This window comes from Mustela nivalis (assembly GCF_964662115.1).
Source record: "Mustela nivalis genome assembly, chromosome: X".
NCBI lineage: Eukaryota > Metazoa > Chordata > Mammalia > Carnivora > Mustelidae > Mustela > Mustela nivalis.
Genome location: NC_139040.1, coordinates 69,513,526 through 69,537,203, shown reverse-complemented (window position 1 = coordinate 69,537,203; position 23,678 = coordinate 69,513,526). Strand labels below are relative to the sequence as shown.

Genomic DNA, 23,678 nt, shown 5'->3' with positions numbered 1-23,678 from the left:
GTCTAAGACAGCATGGTACTGGCATAAAAACAGACACATAGATAATACATGGTTTATGATTGTTATGTTTTCATGATGGGTTGACCTTTTTATCATTATACAGTGCCCCTGTTTTTCTTTAGTAATTTTTTAAAACTTTATTTATTCATTTAACAGAGATCACAAGTAGGCAGAGAGGCAGGCAGAGAGAGAGGAAGGGAAGAAGGCTCTCTTCTGAACAGAGAGCCTGACAGGGGGCTCCATCTCAGGACCCTGAGATCATGACCTGACCTGAAGGCAGAGGTTTTAACCCACTGAGCCACCCTGGTGCCCACTTTAGTAAATATTTCGTTCTAAAATTCTATTTTTTGATATTATAGCCACTCCAGCTTTCTTATACTTGCTGTTTGCCTGATATATCTTTTTTCCATTCTTCTATTTTAAACCACTTTATGTATTGAATCTAAAGTATATGTCAAACTCAACATCCCCAAGTCCAATAAATCTAGTCAAATAATGGGCAGTAGACATGAACAGATATTTTTCCAAAGAAGAAGTACAAGTGGCCATCAGACAGATGGAAAAATGCTCACCAACACTTGTCATCAGGGAAATTCAATTAAAACCACAGTGAGCTATCACCTCTCACCAATCACACCAATGGCTAAAATTAACAACTCAGGAAACAACAGATGTTGGTGAGGATTTGGAGAAAGAGGATCCGTCTTATACTCTTGGAGGGAATGCAAACTAGTAGATCTGTTCTGGAAAATAGTGCGGAGGTCAAAAAGTTAAAACTAAAGCCATCCTATGACCCAGCAATTGCACTACTAGGTATTTATCCAAAAGATACAAACTTAGTGATTCAAAGGGGCACATTCATCCCAGTGTTTACAGAAGCAATGTCCACAGTAGCCAAAATATGGAAAGAGCTCAGATGTCCATTGACAAATGAATGGATAAATATATAGTATAGATACACAGTGAAATATTACTTAATCATCAAAAAAATGAAATCTTTCCATTTGCAACAACATGAATGGAAGTAGAGGGTATCATGCTAGGTGAAATAAGTCACTCAGAGGAAGACAAAATAGCATATAATTTCACTAATATGTGGAATTTAAGAAACAAAACAGATGAACATAGGGGAAGGGAAGGAAAAAAAGATGAAAACAGAGAGGGAGGCAAACCATAAAAGACTCTTTGGTATAGGAAACAAACTGAAGGTTGCTGGAGGGGAAGTGGGTGGTGGATGGGGTAATTGGGAGACAAGTATTTAGGAGGGCACTTGATGTAATGAGCACTGGGCGTTACATGCAATTGATGAATGACTAAATTCTATTTCTGAAACTAATAAAGCAGTGTATGTTCATTAAATTGAGTTTAAATAAATCTTAAAAAATAAATTAAAAAATAATGTATATGTCCTATAGACAGTATATAATTGAATCTTGTTTTTTAATACAGTATGATAATTTCTGGCTTTTGATTGGATTGTTTAAATTATATTTAATGTTCTTATTTGATGTAGTTGAATTTATATCTATCACTTTACTTTTGGTTTTCTATATTTTGTCCATTTTTTCCCTCTATTTGTGTTTTGATGCTTTCTTTTGATTAAAATAACATTTTCTAGCATAATAGCTTAATTTTATTATTTTACACTACATTATTAGTTACTTTACTGCTTTTTGCTCTAGAGTTTACCATTACATTTAGTTTATTATACTCTAGTTCATATTTTTACAAACTTAATTCATGTGAGAGATGGACACCTTACCCATGTATAGCTCTATCCTGCCTCCCTAATTTTGTGCTATTGTTGTTATATATCTGTATGTGACAAATCCAATAATATCTTATATTTATTATGTTACAGTTTATATTTTTAAAGAAGCTGAGAGAATAACAGTAAAGAAGTATATCTTTATATAGTTTGTCATGTTACTCTTTCTATTACTGTTCTGATTTGCTTCAGTTTTTCCTATAGATTCAAGTTACTATTGGGTTTCATTTCCTTACTTCAATACAGCTTGCTCTCACCCACCTCCTTCATGCTGCTATTGCCAAACTTATTATATTTCTATAAGTTATATGACAAACAATTTCATAAGACACATATATTTTCATATAAGTAAATTAAAAGAAATAAGAAAAATATACATTTGAGTATCTTTTATAAGTATGGAATTACCTTTACCAGTGTTGTGTGATTTTATTGTGGGGATCAAATTATCTTCAGTGTCTCTTTATTTCAGCCTAAATAACTTCTTTTAACATTTCTTGTCAGTCAGATCTGCTAGCAACATATTCTCCCAGTCTTTGTTTTTCTGAGAATGTCTTTGTTTTACCTTCATTTTTGAAAGATCGTTTTTCTGGATAGAAGATTCTGGTTAACATTTTTTTTTCTTTTAATACTTTAAAAATATCATCCTACTGCTTTTCAACCACCATTGACTTTGATAGTACTTCAGCTCTTAATCTTATTGGGTTCCCTTGTGTGTGATGAGTTGTTTATCTCGTGCTGCTTTCAGGATTTTAACTTTCTCTGTTTTGACATTTTTGCTATTATCTGTGTGGGTGTGGATCTCTTTACCTTTTTTTAAAAATTAAATTTATTTATTTTCAGCATAACAGTATTCATTATTTTTTACCTTTATCTTATTTAGAGTTTATTGAACTTTCTGTATGTGTAAGTTAATGTTTTTCACCAAATTTGGGGATTTTTTCAGCCATTATTATTTCTAATATTTTTCTGCCTTTTCCTAGCTCATTCTATTACTCTCTTACATGTTTGTTGGCTTATTTAATACCGTTTTGCATTGCTCTGATGTTCAGTTCATTTTCTCTGTTCATTGGGTTGCACAGTTTGCTAGTCTTTCTTCAAGTTCACTGATTCTTCTGCCTGTAAAATCTATATGTAACTCCTCTACTGAATTTTTCACTTCAATTATTATAATTTTAAACTCAATAATTTCTATTTGGGTTTAAAAAATTCTATTTATTTAGATTCTGTATTTGATGTGACATTGGTTTTTTGTGGTTTTTTTTTCCAGTTTAAATTTTAGTTAGTGAACATACATTGCAATATTGGTTTCAGGAGTAGAATTTAGTGGTTTATCACCTATATACAACTCGCAGTGCTCATCACAAGTGGCTTCTTTGATACCCACCACCCATCTCGCCCATTCCCCATGATATAGCACTGTTATGATAGCTTCCTTTATTTCTTTAACAATGGTTTCCTTTAGTTTCTTAAAAACACACTCATAGTATCTGCTTTGAAAATTTTATTTGCTTAATCCAATATCTGAACCCACTTAAAGACCCTTTTCTATTGCCTACTTTTCCCCCTCTGTATGAATCATACTTTACTGTTTCTTTGCACATCTTGTAGGTTTTTGCTATTGTTAAAAACCAGACATTTTAGATAATTTATTGTAGAACAATGAATACGGATTATAGTCCCCTCTTCCCGGCTGCTTTTTGCAGTTTTTTGTTGATTTGTGTTGTAACTTGGCTGTACTAGTTCATTAAAATCTATTTCCCTCACTGTGTCAGCCTTTGATATCTCCTCAGAGGGTACAGGATTGGTGTGTGCATAGTCACCTTGGTATGATAATGGTTTTGGCAGAACATATTTTACTGTCTCTTCCTTTGGTCTCTCTGTTGGCTGTCTCTATTGGTACAATCAGCTATTACCATCATTAATTGCTATCTGGTTGTTTTATTGTTTTTCACAATGTCCTGGAGCATAAGTTTCCATCCGATCCAATTAAATTCAGGCCCTTTTGCAGGGTAGTTTCTTTGTTTGTTTAGGATATTTATTTATCTGCTTATTTTTAAAGATTTTGTTCATTTATATGAGAGAGTAGGGGAGGGACAGAGAGAGAGAGAGAGACAGACTCCCCACTAGAAAGCCCAGTGTGGGGCTCAATTGCAGGATCCTGAGATCATGAGCTGAGCCAAAGTCAGATGTTTAACTGAGCCACCCAGACACCCCTTATTTATTTATTTGAGAGAGAGAGAGACCAGGAGAGGGAAGGATGCACGAAGAGGAAGAGAGAATCTCAAGCAGACTCCATACTGAGTATGGAGCCCAATATGGCAGTCAAAATGCTGAGATCATGTCCTGAGCCAAAACTAAGAGTCAGATGTCCAACCAACTGTGCCATCAAGGCACCCCTGCATGGGTAGTTTTGAAACCAGTATTTGAGATATATTCTGACCCTGGGAGGCCTCTTCTTACCTGTATCTTTCCCTTGTTCTCTCTCTTCAGCTTCTGGCTGATGCATGGCTTTGTTATCATGAAGCAACCAACCCCTCCTGAAGGGCTCACCACTGAAATCTCCATTGTTTTATATAGTTCTCTGAGGTTTGAACTTCCTCCTGCTGTGTTCAAAATAGTCAGTTTTTTGGGAGAGTTCTGGAGTTTTTAATTTAATCATCTTCCTATTCTGCTGGAAAAACATTTATACCATTTATACCATTTATACCATTCCTCCAGAGCTGGAGGTATAGACTGTCAAAGAAATACAGGGTGCCATAAATGCTGAATATAAGAACTTCAGTCAGAAGTTCTGAATTTCAGATTTTAAACTTTCAGATTTAAGATTTAAGACTTTCAGATTTTAAAAATCCCCTTAAAAGATAAGTGACTGTTTAAAGTAAAAATAATAACAGTGCATTGTGGGGTTTATATTATGTGTAAAAGTAAAATATATATGTAGCAACAATAACACAAAGGATAGAAAAGGCAAAATAAATGTATATGTTTCTTACACTCTATGTAAAATAGTGTAATATTACATTAAAGGAGGTCATAATAAGAGCAACTTAGTGCAACCACTGAAAACAGTCTGTGTTTTATTAATTATTTTTATTTACATATAATGTATTATTTGCCCCGGGGTACAGGTCTGTGAATTGCCAGGCTTACACATTTCACAGCACTCACCATATCACATACCCTCCCCAAAGTCCATAACCCAAGCACCGTCTCCATACTCCCTGTGCCCCCCAGCAACCCTCAGTTTGTTGCAACTGATTTCTATGCATTGATTTTATATCTCACACTTTACAGAATTCCTGTATGAGTTCTAGCAGTTTTGGAGTAGAGTCTTTTGGGTTTTCCACATATAGTATCATATCATCTTCAAAGAGAAAGAATCTAAAAAAAAAAAAAAAAAAAAAAAAAAAAAAAAAAGAGAAAGAATCTGACTTCTTTGCCGATTCAGGTGTCTTTAATTTCTTCTTGTTGTCTAATTGTTGAGGCTAGGATTTCTAGTACTATGTTGATTCGCAGTGGTGGTAATGGATATCCCTGCCGTGTTCCTGATCTTAGAGGCAAAGCTCTGTTTTTCCCCATTGAGAATGATATTCTCTGTGGGCTTTTCATAGATGGCTTTGATGATATTGAGGAATGTACCCTCTATCCCTACACTTTGAAGAGTTTGATCAAGAAAGGATGCTGTACTTTGTCAAATGCTTTTTGAACATCTATTGAGAGTATTGTATGGTTCTTGTTCTTTTTTTTTTTTTTTAATGTTTGTATCACATTGATTCATTTGTGGATGCTGAACCAACCTTGCAGCCCAGGAATAAATCCCATTTGGTCGTGGTGAAATATTGGTCTGTAATTCTCTTTTTTGATGGGCCCTTGTCCGGTTTTGGGACGAAGGTAATGCTCCCCTCATAAAATAAGTTTGGAAGTTTTCCTTCCGTTTCTATTTTTTTGGAACAGTTTCAGGAGAATAGGAATTCATTGTTCTTTAAATGTTTGGTAGAACTCACCTGGGAAGCCATCTGGCCCTGGGCTCTTGTTTGTTGGGAGATTTTTGATGACTTCTTCAATCTCCTTATTGATATGGGTCGGTTCAGGTTTTCTATTTCTTCCTGGTTCATTTGTGGTAGTTTATATTTCTCTTGGAAAGCATCCATTTCTTTCAGATTGTCAGATTTGCTGGTGTATAGTTGCTCCTAATATGTTCTTATAATTGTTTGTATTTCTTTGGTGCTGGTTGTGATCTCTCCTCTTTCATTCATGATTTTATTTATTTGGGTCCTTTCTCTTTTCTTTTTGATAAGTCTGGCCAGGGGTTTATCAATCTTATTAATTATTTCAAAGAACGAGCTCCTAGTTTCATTGATTTGTTCTATTGTTTTTTTTTTAATTTCTATTTCATTGATTACTGTTTTGATATTTATTATTTCTCTTCTCCGGCTAGGTTTAGGCTTTCTTTGCTGTTCTTTCTCTAGCTCCTTTAGATGTCAGGTTAAGTTGTGTACTTGAGACCTTTCTTGTTTCTTGAGAAAAGCTTGTATGGCTATGTGCTTTCCTCTCAGGACCTCCACAGATTTTGAACCATTGTGTTTTCATTATCATTTGTTTCTATGAATGTTTAATTTCCTTTTTGACCCATTCATTCTTTAGTAGGATGCTCTTTAGCCTCCGTGTATTTGAGTTCTTTCCAACTTTCCTCTTGTGTTTGAGTTCCAGCTTCAGGAAATTGTGTTCGGAAAATATGCAGGGAATGATCCCAATCTCTTGGTACTGGTTGAGACCTGATTTGTGACCCAGGATGTGATCTATTCTGGAGAATATTCAATGTGCACTAAATAAGAATGTGTATTCTGTTGCTTTGGGATGGAATGTTCTGAATATATCTGTGATGTTCTTCTGGTCCAGTGTATCACTTAAGGCCTTTATTTCCTTGTTGATCTTTTGCTTGGATGATCTGTCCATTTCAGTGAGGGGACTGTTAGAGTCCCCTACTATTATTATTGTCAATGTGTTTCTTTGATTTTGTTTTTAATTGGTTTATATAGTTGGCTGCTCCCATGTTAGGGGCATAAATATTTAAAATTGTTAAATCTTTTTGTTGGACAGACCCTTTGAGTATAATATACTGTTCTTCCTCATCTCTTAGTATAGTCTTTGGTGTAAAAATCTAATTGATCCGATATAAGGATTGGCATCCCAGCTTTCTTTTGATGTCCATCTGCATGGTAAATTGCTTTCCACTCCCCACTTTAAATCTGGATTTGTCTTTGGGTCTAAAATGACTTTTCTGCAGACAGCATATTGATGGGTTTTGTTTTTTTATCCATTCTGATACCCTGTGTCTTTTTTTTCTTTTTGAAGAATTTTTATTTATTTATTTGACAGACAGAGATCACAAGTAGGCAGAAAGGCAGGCGGAGAGAGATAGGGAAGCAGGCTCCCCATTGAGGAGAGAGCCCAGCGCGGGGCTCAATCCCAGGACCCCGAGATCATGACCTGAGCCGAAGGCAGCAGCTTAACCCACTGAGCCACCCAGGCACCCCTACCCTGTGTCTTTTGATTGAGGCATTTAGCCCACTTGCATTCAGAGTAACTATTGAAAGATATGAATTTAGTGCAATTTTATTACCTGTAATGTACTATTATTGTATATTGTTTCTTTTTATGTCTGGTCTACTACATTTAGGGTCTCTCTTTGCTTTGTGGACCCCTTTCAATATTTCCTGTAGGGCTGGTTTGGTGTTTGCAAAGTCTTTTAGTTTTTGTTTGTCCTGGAAGCTTTTTATCTCTCCTTCTATTTTCAGTGATAGCCTAGCCTGATATAGTATTCTTGGCTGCATATTTTTCTCATGTAGTGCTCTGAATATATCATGCCAGTCCTTTCTGGCCTACTGTGGATAAATCTGCTGCCAATCTAATAATTCTACCATTGTATATCACACACTTCTTATCCTGAGCTGCTTTAAGGATTTTATCTTTGTCACTTAGTCTAGTAAGTTTTACTATTAGATGATGGGGTGTGGACCTATTTTTATTGATTTTGAGGGGGTTCTCTGTGCTTCCTGGATTTTGATGCTTGTTCACTTTGACATATTGCGGAAATTCTGTGTTATAATTTCCTTCAGTATATCTTCTGCCCATCTCTCTCTTTCTTCTTCTGGAATCCCAATTATGCAAATATTGTTTTGTCTTATGGCATCACTTATCTCTCATATTCTCCCCTTGTGGTCCAGTAGTTGTTTCTCTTTTTTCTGCTCAGTGTCTTTATTCCCTATCATTCGGTCTTCTATATCACTAATTCTCTTTTCTGCCTCATTTATCCTAGCACTAAGAGCCTCCATTCTTGATTGAACCTCATTAATTCCTTTTTTTGATTTCAGCTTGGTTAGATTTTAGTTCTTTTATTTCTCCAGAAAGAGATTTTATTTCTCTAGAAAGGATTTCTCTAATATCCTTCAAGTCTTTTTTAAGCCTAGCTAGCTTCTTGATAATTGTCATTCTGAACTCAAGATGTGACATATTACCAATGTCTGTATTGATTAGGTCCCTAGCTGTTGGTATTGCCTCTTGTCCTATTTTTATGTTGTTTTTCCACCTTGTCATTTTATCCATATTAGAATATATGAACAAGAGAACAAAATACTAAAAGGGTGGCAAAGACCTAAGAAAAATGTATGCTAACCAAATCAGAAGTAACCCCAAACTGGGGGGGAGAACATAGGGAGTAGAAAGAAATGTATTTTATATGTATTTATATGTATACATGTAAAAAGAAAAGAAAGAAGAAAAAAAAAAGGTTGGGGGAGAGAATGTGCTTAGGCTGGAGACTAGAGCTATGCCCTGTGCTAGGTTTAGGGTGTATTTTGCTCTATTAGAAGAAATTGTATCCCAAAAGTTTTTAGAAAAAGTAAAAACCCTATATGTATACATAAGTTAAGGTTAGGGGCTCCTGGGTGGCTCAATGGTTTAAAGCCTCTGCCTTCACCTCAGGTCATGATCTCAGGGTCCTGGGATTGAGCCCTGTGTCGGGCTCTCTGCTCAGCAAGGAGCCTGCTTCCTCCTCTCTCCCTGCCTCTCTGACTACTTTTAATCTCTGTCTGTCAAATGAATAAATAAAATCTTTCAAGAAAAATAAGGTTACGGGGCACCTGGGTGGTTCAGTGGGTTAAGGCCTCTGCCTTCAGCTCAGGTCATGATCCCAGGGTCCTGGGATTGAGCTCCCCATCGGGCTCTCTGCTCAGCAGGGAGCCTGCTTCCTCCTCTCTCTCTGCCTGTCTCTCTGCCTCCTTGTGATCTCTGTCTGTCAAATAAATAAATAAAATCTAAAAAAAAGAAAAGAAAAGAAAAATAAGGTTGCATACAATGAAGGCTAAAATATGACTATAATAATGAAGGTTTACAAAGATTTTTTAAGATAGGTATTGTTAAGATAAACTAGTTAAAAAACCTTAAAAGAGAAAAGTTAAAAAAATAGAATAAGAAAAAAATAAAATTAAAAAATTTAACTTTGCAAGACTAAAGGCCTATGGTGAGAAATCCATGAATTCCATGTATTGCTTTCCCCTATCTCTGGAGTTCTGCTGTTCTTGATAGGTGAGCTTGGTCTTTGCTGAATATTCTTGCCTATCTTCTTGGGGAGGGGCCTGTTGTGGTGATTCTCAAACGCCTTTGCCCAAGGCAGAATTGCACTGCCCTTGCCATGGGCCAGGCTAAGAAATCTGATCAAGTTCGTTCTAGGGAGTTTTTGTTCCCTGAAGGCTTTCAGTATAGCTCTGGAGGATGAGAATGGAAATGGCAGCATTCCAGTCTCTAGCCCAGAGGAGACGATAGCTCAGGGCCCCACTCTTCAGTGTGCCCTCAGAGAAAAGGGGTCAGTCACTCCCGTCTCCTGGTCTCCAGCCGCACTCTGGGCTTACCTGGCCTGTGACTGAGTGTTTCTGTCTCTGATGCACGACCCTATTTGGAGTCTCTAAACCAAGCAGATTCCTGCCTCCAGAGGAGTAAGTTGAGTCTCCCTGGATCTGCCACTTGTGGGGTCCCTGCTCAAAGAGTAGTGTCCCAACTGTGTCATGGATCCCAGTTTAAGGTAACCCTGAGCTGAGAGCTCACTCCTTGGCTCTCTCTCTGTAGCCAGCTTCCCCATTTCGATACCTGGGCACTCTGCCACACTCAGACACCCTTGATCTTTCAGTGACCACATAGGTCCTGAGATTACACTGTCCCTGCAAGGGCTCCATCCTCGCTTAGTGTCTAGAGCAATGTTCCTCAGGGGAGCAGACTTCTAAAAATTCCAATTTTGTGCTCCATTGCTCTACCGCTTGCCGGGAGCCAGCCCTTCTCCCCGTGGTCTATCTTCCTGTCCCCTCAGATTCACTTCTTCACATGTCCTATGTTTCAGAAAGTGGTCGATTTTCTGTTCCTAGAATTACTGCTCTTCTTCTTTTCAATCTCCTGTTGAGTTTGTAGGTGTTTGGAATGGTTTGATAACTATCTAGTTGAACTCCTGCAACCTGATGTCATTTCAGTCCACTACTCCTCCACCATCTTGCCTCTCTCACTACTAAAAACAAAAACAGTCTTAACTAGCCTGCTTCTTAGTTATATCCCTACTTTATTCATGGTGTTCTGGGTTCAGGTGGTAGCTTCTGGACTTCTTGGCTTTCCTCTCTGGAACCTCATCTTATAAAGAATCTAAGGTGAGGGCATTCTTGATCTACCATGCCTGGAGCAGAGTTTCTGCCTTATGAGTAGTAGCTGAGTGTAGAAATGAGATCCCAGACATTTCTGCCATTCCCATTCAGATTAGAGCTTCTGAAAACAGGGTTGAGGGATGATGATTAAGGTGGGCATCCTTTCACACCCCATGTGACATCGTAATCCTAGGTTTTGAGTTGGGGGGAACTGCCCTGTGTTCTTGGCTACAACTGCTACAACACTGAGTTGGGGAACATGGGGGTAAGGGCATAGAATGAATCATATTTTATTTATTTATTTTTATTTTAAAAAAATTTTTTTTTTATTAATTTATTTGACAGAGAGAAAGATCACAAGTAGGTGGAGAGTCAGGCAGAGAGAGAGGAGGAAGCAGGCTCCCGCTGAGCAAAGAGCCCGATGCGGGGCTCGATCCCAGGACACTGAGATCATGACCTGAGCCGAAGGCAGCGGCTTAATCCACTGAGCCACCCAGGCGCCCCTGAATCATCTTTTAAAAGCCACAGACTGTCACTATTCTTACCAAATCTAGATTTTCTTAAAGGAATGTTTCTTGGTTTGCTGTGTGTCCTTAGGACAATTTCCAGAGAGTTTTAATGATTGTTACTTTTTTTTTTAATATTTACCAGTCATGTCTGTCAAGCTCTTCATGCCACTATTCTATAAATCATTCCCCCTGTTCCTTTATTGTGGTTTTATCCCCAGCTTTTGAGTACCTTATGCATATGTGATTCAGTAATCATCCAAAAACTCCAGGAGATCTCTTAGTAGTATCTCCGGAGCTCACACTCTCTGTCCAACTCCCTCTTCTGTACTCTCCTGTACAATTTCAAACCCCATTGGCCCCTCTGAACTCCAGTCTGTCTCTTCAACTCTATGAGCTCTGTTTGAATTCCCTCTCCTTGCACTGTGGCCTTGAAACTGCCTCCACACAGTAATACTTACCTTGTTTATTTCCCTTTTGAGGGAGATCACAACCCTATGTTACTTGTCTGGCATTTGAGAAAAGATTGTTTTACATCATTTTCTCCAGATTTTCTAGTCACTTAAAGAAGTAGAGTAAATCTGGCCCCTTTTACTTCATCTTGGCTGGAAGTTGAATTCTCCTTCCAGTGCTCTTCTGCTACTTACTTTTGCATAGTGGTTAAGAGCCAGAATTCTAGGTTTGATTTCTGCCTTTCTAGTGGTTCAGGCAGGTCACTTCACTTTTCAGTGCCTCATCTTCTTCTACAAAGTGAAGATAATAGGAGTACCCCCCTTCTAATATTAGGAGGATTAAGTGAGTTAATGGCTTGTTGGGTGTGTTATGGCCAATAAGAAGTTGAAATAAGTTTTAGGTACTATTATCACCACCACCACTATTGTTATTACTACTGTCTTCATTTCCAGTATATCATTGGGGAAATTGCCTACAGCATTACTTGTGGAAGAGATATAGAAGAGGACTAGATCAAAATATCTAGCAATTATTGCTAAATATTAGATACTATAGAGTAGCTGTATTTTTGTATGAACTCTCATTTATTTGTATTACTGTACAAATTTAAGATGCTAGACTCTTAGAGACGAAAGAGATCACATACATTGAGTCACTTATTTTGCACAGGAACAATGTTGGGCCTATAGATGTAATTCCCTGGGCTAAGATTGTATAAGTCAGTCTCTGACTTCCAATAAATGCTTTTGGTGTCACACCATGATATTACTTGTTTTTTCTATACCTCATACTTTCCTTTACCACAATCCAAATGAAAATGGTGCTAGTAAATCTCCAAAATTTTGTGATTTAAAAAATTGATGTATAAGATAATGTTGACTGCCCATATGAAGTCTTGGGGTAATTCACCCTAGGGGTAGGTGAATATGTTCAATACCCAGGCATTAGCAGAGTATCCATGGCCTGTTTCTATTTTATGAGGATCTGGAAATTGTTAAGGTGGCTAATTTTGGAAATGTGTTGCATTTCCATCTGGTCTGAATCAATGAACTTGAACTTTATGCTACATGAGATGGAGACCTTTTTTTTAAGTTTTTATTTAAATTCTAGTTAGTTAATATACAGTGTAATATGAGATTCAGGTATACAACATAGTGATTCAACACTTCCATACATCACCCTGTGTTCATCACAAGTGCACTCTTTAATTCCCATCACCTATTTAACCCATCCCCCATCCACCTCCCCACTGGTAATGATCAGTTTTTTTCTCCACAGTTATGAGTCTATTTCTTGGTTTTCATCTCTCTTTGCTCACTTGGTTTGTTTTCTAAATTCTACATTTGAGTGAAATCATATGGTATTTGTCTTTCCCTGACTGACTTATACTGTCTAGCTCCAGCCACGTCATTGCAAATAGCAAGATTTCATTCTTTTTATGGCTGAGTAATATTCCAGCATATGTATATGTGTGTGTGTGTGTATGTGTGTGTGTGTACCAACTGTTCTTTACCCATTCACCAGTCAGTGGACAGTGGGCTGTTTCCATAATTTGGCTATTGTAGATAATGCTGCTCTAAATAGCAGGGCACATGTATCCCTTCAAATTGGTATTTTTTGTATTCTTTGGGCAAATACCTAGTAGTGCCATTGCCAGATGCTAAGTTAATCATATTTTTGATTATTTTTTATGTTTTGAGGATCCTCCATAATTTTTTTTAAATTTTTTGAGGAACCTCTATACCATTTTCCAGAATGGCTGCATCAGTTTGCTTTGAGGTGGAGACATTTTATAAGACACCAGTTTTAGAGACTGTTATATAATGTTTCCAGAATCTTTTTGTGTTTGAAGTTTAATTACTTATCTGGGCACAAATAATGGGGTATTCATACTATCTGATGAAGAAAGCAAATGGATGCCTCCTATTGACTTGGATACCCTGCTTTGAGCCCTCAAACTTTCCATGTATGAATGATGTACTGTATTGGGAGAACAATGCATTTGATACTTTACTGTAATACTCTTCACCGTGTCAAGGTGGTATTATAATAAAACTGATAATCTGTTATTGAATATCTGTGCCCAGACATTGTGCTATACCCTTTACATGCATTATCTCCTTCTTACAGAAACATTTGGAAGTGAGTATTATATTCCAGTTTTACAGAGGAGGAAACTGAGGCCAAAAAAGATGACCCTAGGTGTCTTATTCTGAAGTCCTGTGCCTCCCACAAGACTTGGAACTACTACTGTGATCTTTGGTCGTAAACTGATGGAAAGGTTTAGAAGCCACTGCACTAATAGATCAGATAAGCGGTTCTTGTGGCTAATGCTGTTTGAGATTGGTGATCTTGCTAGCTAATGGTTCTGCCTCCTGTCTTCCATTAACTCACTTTTAATCAGAGCTATAAAAAAAAAAACCAAACACGTGGCTTTGAGCTCCAAAATCTTTTGACTTTGTCTCGCCTGTGCTCTGGAGCATCAAAGTGACCTTTTCTTTGCTCATTAAGTAGGAAGAGACCCCATAAATAAAATACTAAAAGCCTCACTAATGGAATTGACTTATCAGAGTTCCAAAACATTGAGTGCTCCAGAAACATTTAATCATAAAAGCTAAATTATGAAAACAAAGATCTTCTACTCCCCCTTCCTCCTTCCTTCCTTTCCCTCTCTCCCTCTCATTGTCTTTGTTTCCTTTCATTCTCTCTTTTTTCCCTTTTCCTTTTTCTCTCTCATTCTCTGTCTCCTCACTCATTCTCTCTCTCTTTTCCTTGTTCTCTCTTTGCCCCCCCCCCCATATTCATATTGTAGCTGCCTCTCCTTTATGCAAACACTAAGCAAGAAGTATGTTTGCTTCAGGTTGCCATGGAAATGTTGCAAGTAGGCCTTTTAAAGAAAATTCCCTGTTCCATTAATGAAATTACCCAGATTTTCTCAGGTTGGTAATTTAGGGACAGTTTCCTACATAGAAATTACAGCTCAGGACTCTGAAGTTCAGCCACCCCTCCACTTGAATTTCCATTTTCCTTCATATAGTTTCTTCTCTTCTTAGAGATTTGGGTATAATTTTATCAAAGGAAAGGGTGAGTTTCTTCAGACATCTATTATGATTTAGCTTTTTTAATCCACAAAACATCTTTTGTGACTTCCAATATGCTCTTTTTCAGAGCAGAAAAGAGGGTACAAATTGGAAACTTAGACATACAAAGCCTGGCTTGGAATGGGAGCCAAAGGGTTTTGGAGTAAAGAGAGCAAAGTCTTAACTCTGGTAAGGAGAGGCAGATAGAAAAAGATTAAGATTTTTGCTGGAAAAAGGGGGTTCCTTTCCCCTCATTTGGCACCAGACCAAAAAAAAAAAAAAAAAATGAAGAGCAGCACCAGCCTCTGAATGATAGCAAAAGAGGAGGGCCATACTTTCCTGGCCTGTATAAATGGTACTGCTCTGGTCCCAAGTGGGAATGGATTTGGTGTCCCATACAACCATAGAAAGGGGCAACCTCAGGAAGGCCCAAACTTCTGTAAGAGGTATCTAACACCAACAGAGGTTTCTGCCATGCTCTGCAATAGGCAGATGTTTCCTCACTTCCAAAAATATGTTCTGAGAGTTTAGGCACTGGGGAGACAGCTAGGAATGGACATAGTCCCTACCTTCCTAGAACTTACAGGCCTACTGTTAGAGGTGGTGTAGCAACAAATTTCAAGAGTAGTTAAGAAAAAATGTCAGATGGTAATCAATATGAAGAAGAATCAGCATATTAAGATAATAATGATGAGAAGCAGTTATGATAAATATTTAGAAGGCCTGTTTGAGGTGATAACATTTAAACTAAGCCTTAGAGATAAGATGAATCTAGCTAAAGAGTCGGGAAAGAAAGAGTGTTACAGATAAAGGAAAAGGTGAGTTCAAAACCCCTGAGATTAGGACAAGTTTGGCCTTTCTTAGAACCCAAGGGAAAATATGAGTGGAATGAGACATCAGCAGAGGCCAGATTGTTCAGATGGGATTTATCGGCCATGGTAAGCTATTTGGATTTGTTCTGAGTTTAGTGGGAAGCCACTGGAAAATTTTAAGGAGGAGTGCAATTGGTCAGATTGTGCTTTAACAAGAGTACTGTTTGCAGAATGGGCATTGTACCTCAAGAGTGGAAGCAGGGATACTAGTTAGGATGCAACTACTTTTGTCCTAGAGAGAGATAATGCGGTCTTAGATTAGGATGGTAATGATGGGGAATGAGAGAAGTGGGAGGATTTGGGTTATAATTTGAACATACAGTCATCATGGCTTGCTGATGAATTGGGCATGGGGCTAGAGAAAAGAAAAAAACTAAGACTATTCTCTCTTTCTAGTATTAGTATTTGTGAAGCTCAAACTAGAGTGTTGGAAATTTGGTGGTTAGAATTAGCTGGTGAGACAGTTACTTGGAAAAATAGAAGCCCAAATAAGACTGGAAGTGCTCAGGAATTGACAGACTAACAGCAGTCAGTTCAACAGCTGTCATGCCAGTGAGGAAGGTAAGTGCAAGAGGATGAATAATAGCCCCTTGGAGAGGAGACTGGTGGTAGAAAGCTGCTTAGCCCACTCCTGTGGTGGTGGGGAGCAGTTAGCAGGTACCTGAGAAATCCTGCCTGGCCCAGGAGAGAATGGAAAAACTTGGAGATTCAGGATTTGGGTCAGGGGGACTGGGGTAGTTTGCCGTCTCTTGGTCGCCTTCATTGTGATCCAGATATCTTAATTTCAGCCCTCAGGCTACTAGGATCCATATAAACACCTGTCAACAGGTGTTTGGAACAGAAAAACAGAACAGAAAAAAAAATCTTTGGATATGAAAAATACATTTTTCTACTTATAACAAAGAGCTGATTAGGTACAGGGATGAGAAATAAGATGATTTGCAAGTTCTGTTTCTACCCATCTCCAGGAATGTGCAAAGCTCTATTACTAAGGACTGTGCTAAAAAGGCCTGTCATGTGGTATGTTGTAAGTGTGCATCATGTCAACAGTGTTAGGATTGGTGGTGCTGGTTGCCTTTAAAGAATCATTGCTTTAATAGTACTACATTTTAAAAAAAGGAAAAGCAGGGATCTTTAGGATAATTGGTAAACCAACAACCATCATTTGCCTATCTCCTTTATGAAGACAGCATAGTATAGTAGCTAAAAGCATGGACTTTTGAGATGCCTGGGTTCTAATCTGTGTTCCGCCACTTACTTGAAGCATGACCTTTGGGTCAGTTAGTTAATATTCTCTAAGCCTGAGTTTTTGTCATCGATAAAATGAGGATAATGTGGGGTACCTTGGTGGCTCAGTCAGTTAAAGCCTCTGCCTTCAGCTCAGGTCATGATCCCAGGGTCCTGGGATTGAGCCCCGCATCGGGCTCTCTGCTCGGCAGGGAGCCTGCTTCTCCCCTCCCTCTCTGCCTGCCTCTCTACCTACTTGTGATCTCTGTCTGTCAAAATAAAAAAAAAAGATATGTTGATATTTATAAAGTGCTTAAAACACTATCCTATTAGTGTTTGTTAAATAACATAAAATAAACAAGCACTTGGATAGGAGGCTAATCAAAATGTAAGACTGACCCAAAATACTGGGTCACTGTGTAGAGTGAGCAGGACAAAAAAAGCAATTGACTGGGAGTTAAGACGCAGGTGTAGAGAGGCTCTGAAGTAGGACTGGGGGTGCCTGTTAGGACTTGATTAGTCTTTTTCTGGTTATAAGAAAGGAGTTAATATAGATCTCTTGAGGCCGAGATAGGTGAAGAATCACTAGATTCTCTAACACTGAACTATATATAAATAATTGAAATAATGCCATGCTGACATTAGAGCTAATAGAATATTCATCTCTGAAAAACCACTGTTTTTCCAAAGCTAAATTTAACTCCTGTGTCCTTCTAGAAATGATGTCCTTACAGAAACCTCACTGAACTTCCTTCTTTCCTTCATTCCTTTCTCTCTCTCTTACTTTCTTTGTTGGAGGAGAGGGAGCTATCATTTCTGTCAGGAGAAGGGATGAAGTGTAAAAAACAAAACAAAACAAAACCTTTTATACTTTATTTTCCTCCTATTAACCGAGACATTTCCTCCTCTGTCCTATTTTATCCCAAGTGTTCTTATCCAAAAGACATAAAATTGCATTCTTTATATATTATACTGAATAGTGCTTATAAACATCAAATGGCAAAAGTCAACATCTGTGGATGGATCATGATAGTAATTATAAGTGGCACATTAAACTTATTCCATCTGGGAATACACAGAGTTAAGACCCTTTTCAGAGTTATAGAGCTACATGGATTTGGAGGGGCCTCATCTATCTTCCTCAACTCTACCTACACCTTTCTAGAAAGATGAATCTCTTATTTTTACAGGGCCCTTGGGAATGAAATTTTGTAACCTCCTCCTAAGTTCTTTATGTCATGAATATAGTTGCAAAAATCCTCAACAAACATTAGCACCGATTCCAACAATACATTTAAAATATCATACACTATAATCAAGTGGGATTTATTCCTGGGATGCAAGGGTGCTTCAATATTCGCAAAACTCAATGTGATATGTCACATTAATAGATGAAAGCATATAAATCATATAATCATTTCAGTAGACACAAAAAGCATTTGACAAAGTATAACATCCATTCATGTTTAAGGCCCTCTGCAAAGTCTAGAGGGAGTATATTTTAATATAATAAAGGTCTTATGTGAAAGACCCACAGTCATCATATTCAATGGGGGGAAAAGTGAGAGTGTTTCCCCTAAGGTTAGGAAAAAGATAAGGATGTCCTATCTCACCAATTTTCTTTAGCATAGTACTGGAAGTCCTAGCCACAGCAATTAGACAACATAAAGAAGTAAAAAGCATGCAGGTTGGTAAGGAAGAAGCAAAACTCTGACTTTATTCATATGACATGATATTATATATAGAAAACCTAAAAGATTCCACCAAAAAACTGCTAGAACTGATAAATGAATTCAGTAAAGTTGCAGAATTTAAAACAATGAAACAGCAGAAAGAGAAATAAAGAAAGAAATCCCATTTACAATTGCACCCAAAACAATAAAATATCTAGGAATAAACCTAGCTGAAAAGGTGAAAGACCTGTATTCTGAAAACTATAAAACACTGATGAAAGAAATTGAAGATGACACAAAGAAACGGAATGACATTCCATGCTCATCAATTGGAAGAACAGATATCATTAAAATGTCTATACTACCCAAACAATCACACATTTAATGAAATCCCTATAAAAATACCAAAATACAAGAGAGAGCCCAAGCTCTCATTTTTCACAGAGCTAGAACAAACAATCTTAAAATTTGTATGGAACCACAAAAGATCATGAATACCCGAAGCAACATTGAAAAAGAAAAGCAAAGTTGGAGGTATCACAATTCCATACTTCAAATTATATTACAAAACGGTAGTGATCAAAACACTATGGAACTGGCACAAAATAGACATATAGATCAATGGTACAGAATAGAAAACCCAGAAATAAACCCACAACTATATGGTTGATTAATCTTAAAGAAAGGAAGAATGAATATCCAATGGGGAAAAGACAGTCTCTTAAACAAAATGGTATTGTTTTGTTCATTCAAAAGAATGAAGCTGGACCATTTTCACCATACAAAAAAATAACCTCAAAATGGATTATGGACTAAATATGAGACCTGAAACCATGAAAATCCTTTCAGAGAGCACAGGCCATCATCTCTGACATTGGTGGTAGCAACATTTTTATAGATAGGTCTTCTGGGGCAAAGGAAACAGAAGCAAAAATAAACTATTGGGGACTACATTAAATAAAAAAATTTTCTTCATAATGAAGATAACAATGAACAAAACTAAAAGGCAAGCCGTTGAATGGGAGAAGATATTTACAAACCACACATCTAATAAAGGGTTAGCATCCAAAATATATAAAGAACTGATACAACTCAATACCCAAAAAACAAATAATCCAATTACAATATGAGCAGAAGACATGAACAGACATTTTTCCAAAGAAGACATATAAATGACCAAAAGACACATGAAAAGTTGTTCACCATCATTCATCATCATGAAAAAGAAATTAAAACTACAATGAGATATCACCTCATACCTGGCAGAAGGCTAAAATAAAAACACAACTAACAATGTGGTGAAATCTTGCACTGTTTGTGGGAATGCAAACTGGTGCAGCCACTATGGAAAACAGTATGGAGATTCCTCAAGAAGTTAAAATTAGAACTACCCTATGAGCCAGCAATTGCACTACTGGGTATTCACCCAAAAAATACAAAAACATTATTTCGAAGGGATACATGCACCTTTATGTTCCTATGCTTATTACAGCATTATTTACAATAGCCAAATATGGAAGCAGTCCAAATGTCCACTGATGAATATATAAAGACATATATAAAATTCAGAAGTGCAAAAGAATGAAATAGTAACATTTTCAACAATATGGATGAAGGTAAAGAGTATAATGCTACATGAAGTAAGTCAAAGAAAGACTATACAATATGATCTTATATGTAAAATTTAAGAAATAAACGAGCAAAGGGGAAAAAGATAAACCAAGAAACAGACTCTTAACTGTAGAGAACAAACTGATGGTTACCAAAGGTGATGGTGGTGGGGAAATGGGGGTAATAAGGGATGAGGATTAAAGAGTATACTTAATCATGATGAAAAAAAAATTAATAGCATTAAAAAGTCCAAACAGATGACCCAGTAATTCTATTAGGTATATACTTGAGAAATCAAAGCATATATTGACACAAAAATTTGTACAAAGATGTTCAAAGAAGCATTATTCATAATAGCCAAAAGAGGAGACAACCTGAATGTCCACCAATAGATAGTTGGATAAATAAATTGTGATGTCACAGCACAATAGATTATTATTTGTATTTAAAAAGGAAGTTCTGATATATGCTACAACATGGATGAAACTTGAAACATGCTAAGTAAAAGAAACTGGTCAAAAAGATATATATTATATTATTCCTTTATATGAAATATCCAGAAAGTACAAATTCCTACAGACAGAAAAGTAGATCAGTGACTGAGACCAGAACAGAGATGAGGGCTGCAGCAGGAATAAGGAGTAACTGCTAATGAGTACAGGGTTTCTTTCTGGGATGTTAAAAATACTTTCAAGTTACACTGTGGTGATGGTGTACAACTCTGTGTACTGAAAACCACTAAAAACTATATACCATAAGCATGTGAATTTTATGGTATATGAAATCTGTCACAATAAAAACTGTTTGAAAAGAAAAAAAGAAAGAAAAGAGTAAGAAGCAATCCAGCTACCTTGCTGGAAAGACTAAATGGAGAGGGCATATGGAAAGAAGTAGCACTGGAACTACATGTGGAAGGAGAGATGCCCTGCCTTCCCAGTGTTAAAATCAAGCTTTCAAATAACTCCAGCCCCAGCCATCAAGTACTGCAATTGTACAAGAGAACCTGAACAAGATTAGCAGAACTGCCCAGCTGAGTCAAATCTACACATAGAACTATGGAATCTAATAAAACCAATTTTATTTTAAGCCACTAAGTTTGGGGGTAGTTTGTCATACACTGAGAGATAACCAGAACAGCAATTTGGGAAAAGATACCATAGATTCCAAATGGGTCAGAGATTTAAATGGAAACCCGAAACAGCACAAGTATTAGAAGAAAATATGGGCAAATCCTTCTATAACCAGCATAAGGGGAAAGATTTTTCTAGTTGTGTTTCAAAATAAAGATGTAATAAAGTAAAAGATTGATACATATAATTACTTTTAAAAAGTAAAGGGTTTGCAGGGCAGAATCTCCATTAACAAATAAAGGGGGAGATGCTGCAGACCAGGAACCCAGAACTGCTCCAAGGAAGTGAATAATAGCTCTTCATGTCTACAATTAAAAAAACTTTAAGTCTGGGGCACCTGGGTGGCTCAGTGGGTTAAGCCGCTACCTTCGGCTCAGGTCATGATCCCAGGGTCCTGGGATCGAGTCCCGCATCGGGCTCTCTGCTGAGCGGAGAGCCTGCTTTCCTTTCTCTCTCTCTCTCTGCCTGCCTCTCTGCCTACTTGTGATCTCTCTCTGTCAAATAAATAAATAAAATCTTTAAAAAAAAAAAAAACAAAACTTTAAGTCTTCAAGTCCAACAAAACTACATTTCCCAAAAAAAAGGGGGGGGGAAAGAAACAGAATTGGAAAAAGTAAAAAAGTAGAAGAAGCAGATCCTGAAAAAGTGGTGGAAGAAGTATTGAACTGACATGTAGTAAGTGGGAAGGTGGAATATTTCCTGAGGAGGAAAGGATTTTACAGATGCTGACAGTACTAGGGAACCTGAAGAATTTTTTCATTGTCCAGAGTTAAAGGATTTCTTAATTCTCAAAAAGCTGTTAAAGAAAAATAGGGTACAAAAAGAAAACCTGTATCTGACAGTGAATCAGATGACAGCAAATCAAAGAAGAGATACTGCTGATAAACCAAGAGGCCTTGCCAGAGGTCCTGATCCTGAAGGAAAAATTGGTGCCACAGACAGCAGTGGAAAATTAATGTTCCTCATGAAATGGAAAGATTCAGATGAGGCAGACTTGGTGCTAGCAAAAGAGTCAATTATGAAGTGTGCTCAAATTATAATTGCTTTTTATGAAGAGAGACTAACTTGGCATTCTTGTCCAGAAGATGAAGCTCAATAATTGTGTTGCTTTTTGTATATATTACATGTAAAATCTAGGTTTTGGTTTTTGGATTTATTAGCATGAAGTGACATTCTAATGAAAATCAAGTTTGATATATTCATTTTGAAGTAGTATTGGGGGGGTTGCTGGGCAGTTTTTTTCATCCAGAGCACTGGTTAGCTTGAACAAATAAAAGCTTTCCATTATCAGAAGAGGATATTTGAGACCATGGTATATTATTCTCCTGCATTAGAGAACACCTTTTTAAAGTATTTGGGGAAATCTCCATAATCATTACGCAATCAGAATTTTGTTTAACTCCGATATACCCGAGTTTTTTGTTTGTTTTAGGTTTTTTGTGTGTGTGCGTGTGCATAAAAATACATATGTAAATGATTTTCTTTCTTTCTTTTTTTTTTTTTTTTAACATTTACCGAAACAAAAATAGCATTTTATCATCATAGATAAGCCTGTGTTTCTAGGATGCCATCATTTTCAGCAACCTAAGAAATCACTTGAAGTTAAATTGAAATATTTCTGAAGTCTTAGCCTATCAAATTTTGTAACTAATTGGACAATTTAAATATAATGTAAACAATTTAAATCGGACAATTTTAAAGCAGCTATATCAGAATCCATATGCCTATCTACAGTCCTATAAATGCAAGTTTATTTGCAAGATCACTGAATAGAAAATTTTATCACTATCAACAACCTCCCCACCCAAATGAGAAAACTAGACAAGTCCTGATACGTTTTAATTAAGTCAGTAAAACTTACTTAAGTGGACGTTTAAAGGAAGAAGTCGAAATCCTTGCTTTGCATTGATTAAAAGGTCCTGATTCATGGTATGTCTATGCCTTTGTTCATGGAAATCTAATCATAATCAGAAAGTTAGAGATGTTGACAATTTAGGACCTACTGGAATAAATGGTTAACAAACTTCTATATTCTAAATTCTTTGACTTGCATGTTTTTCTTTACTCCAACTCATTCCTTAGATGTAGCCTCAGTCTTCTCAATATTTGAGTTACTAATTCAGCAGAAACCAGAAAAACCAGTAACTTTGCAGTAGTCAGAATGTTATCCAAATTTATATTGTTTACTTTATTGTAAGTAATGGTAAACAGTGGTCAATAGTTTTTTTTTTTGTTTTTGTGGGTTTTTTGTTTTGTTTTGTTTTATTCAGGCTCCATGCCCATCGTGGAGCCTGATGTGAGGCTTAAACTCATGACCCTGAGATCAAGACTCGAGCTGAGATCAAGAGTCAGACATTTAAGCTACTGAGCCACTTAGGTGCCCCAATAAATGGCTTTATTTTTCTTTAAAATAAATAAAGGGCCCTTGGGAATGAAGTTTTGTAACCTCCTTCTAAGCCATTTCTGAATGAGATTTTGTAGCCTCCTTCTAAGCCTTTCTTTGTCAGGACATCTTCCGTTTTATTCAAGTAAAATCCCATTACAAAAGCGAAGGTATTCCATACCCTCCTGATGCTCTATAGTAATAGTGCTTCTTTGCACTGACTGTAGTGGACTACATTACTACAAAAAAACCTATACAAGAAAATGCTTTTGGGGGGTTCTGATTTAG

General features: G+C 37.0%; 1 protein-coding gene and 1 pseudogene across 7 annotated transcripts in view; both read left to right on the top strand.

Moving 5' to 3' along the window:
• The window catches only part of EDA (ectodysplasin A), a 509,608-nt gene that overhangs the window by 140,231 nt on the left and 345,699 nt on the right, over positions 1-23,678 (top strand). The gene's annotated exons all lie outside the window — the stretch shown is intronic.
• On the top strand, positions 15,913-22,122 carry LOC309856604 (chromobox protein homolog 3 pseudogene; annotated as a pseudogene). Its single transcript has 2 exons — positions 15,913-15,927; positions 21,592-22,122. The product of its transcript is annotated as a chromobox protein homolog 3 pseudogene (transcript).